The sequence below is a fragment of the Echinops telfairi genome, unplaced genomic scaffold (assembly GCF_000313985.2).
Source record: "Echinops telfairi isolate 266 unplaced genomic scaffold, ASM31398v2 ScPeMD7_7469;HRSCAF=8507_1, whole genome shotgun sequence".
Lineage (NCBI taxonomy): Eukaryota > Metazoa > Chordata > Mammalia > Afrosoricida > Tenrecidae > Echinops > Echinops telfairi.
The window spans coordinates 9604965-9606687 of NW_022111373.1; the positions used below are offsets into that span (position 1 = coordinate 9604965).

General features: G+C 43.4%; 1 pseudogene; it reads right to left on the reverse strand.

Annotated features, from left to right (window-relative positions):
* Positions 1–854: 854 nt before the first annotated feature.
* The window catches only part of LOC101657767, a 6186-nt pseudogene continuing 5317 nt past the window's right edge, over positions 855–1723 (reverse strand).

Here is a 1723-nt window from a genome sequence, read left to right on the forward strand (position 1 = left end):
TCAGCCGGTTTGCACTGATTAGGCAGAAGCGAGACTTAAATTTTTTTTTGGATGAGTTCTGGAAACCGGCAGTCAAAATGGCACTTGGGATCAGGGTTCTCTCTAAGATGGGTAGCTGGGAAACTGCTCGATACGGAATTCACAAATATACATTCCTTACCCTTTTTGAATGTTCACCTTTGTAAGAGTATAATGTAAGAGTATAATCGAAGTGGCTGTAGTCTTGTTTATTCCATCCGTACATAAAAAATTAAACAGAACTATGCTTGTAATGTTTCTTCATTCATTTCATAAAACTCCTTGTACTTTTGATGAAGTACTACACTTTTATTCCCTTGCATTTGTTACTTCAGCCAATAAACGTATAACGTAAAGAGAAAAAGTGCCAAACAGCCCGAGGGTGACACATTGTCTTTCATTTCAGCTTTGTGTTATGCTCCAAATTCCCAAGAGATATTAGGAGTGAATTACGCAATTCCTGAAAGTGTTAAAAGAGCTAAAATATTGTCAGAATAATTGCTCTAAATTCAGTAGAAGCGGAAAGGGGTTTTTCAAAGATGAACATAGTATGTTCAGAGAAGTCGGCCGTTTCTAATAGCACAGACACAATGACTATTGTCTCATTGGCCCACCTCTAAGAGAATGGGCCCTGCTCCTACAGTGAAGGAAGGCTTGAAGATAAATCACACAGCAGATGATGCTCAGATGAAAGAGAGGAATATTACAAGTGAGCACGCCAATCATATGGAAATGTCAAATAACAGCTGTGTTGTTTATTCTCAGGTATCATTTAATTTTTTTCATTAATTTTCTTTGTGTACAAACTATTTATTAATAGACAAGCTTGATAGTCTTTATTTCTTCTTGCACACACCAACAGTTCGGCCACAGCGGCCAGTGGTCTTGGTGTGCTGGCCTGGAACTCGAAGGTCCCAGAGGTGGCGCAGCCCTCTGTGGGCACGGATCTTTTTCAGCTGCTCCAGATGTTCGCGGAGCCTGTTGTCCAGACCGTTGGCCAGGACCTGGCTGTATTTGCCATCCTTCACATCCGTCTGTCTATTCAAGAACCAGTCTGGAATCTTGTACTGCCGTGGATTCCGCATGATGGGGATCACGCGCTCAGCCTCATCGTCGGTGAGCGCTCCTGCTGTCCTTGAGGACGATGTCTGCTTTCCTCAACACCAGCGAGCAGATCTGTGCCCCACACCCTCCAGGGCAGTGATGGCAAAGGCTACTTTCCGCCGCCCACCGATGTTAGTGTGGAGGACTCGCAAGACGTGCTGGAACGTCTCGGGGATTGCTAGAGACGTGGCGGCGGCAGTGGCAGCCGCGTGTAGGCCTCCGGTGGAAGAGCGATGATTAATGTTTTAAAACTCTTTGCTATAACATAATCCAGTTTTGTGTGCCTCTTTTATTATTCTTATTTAAGTATTAACTGTATGAAATAATAGCTACCATTTGGTACATGGGGTTTCTAATACTTAAAATGGTCATTAAGACAGTGAACCGTTGTTAAATTATTTGAATCCCATGTTGGTAGAACTTGCCTTGTCAGGGTCCAAGAGGGTACCTTTCTGGGAGTAGGAAACCTCATCTCTATTCCCAGGAGCAGTTGGTAGTTTCCAACTGCTGACTTTTTGGTTAGCAGTCTCATGAGTAACCCACTGCTGAGGTGTGGCGCATGATGAAGTCTAAACAGATAGTGGTGATATTAGTAAAGAAA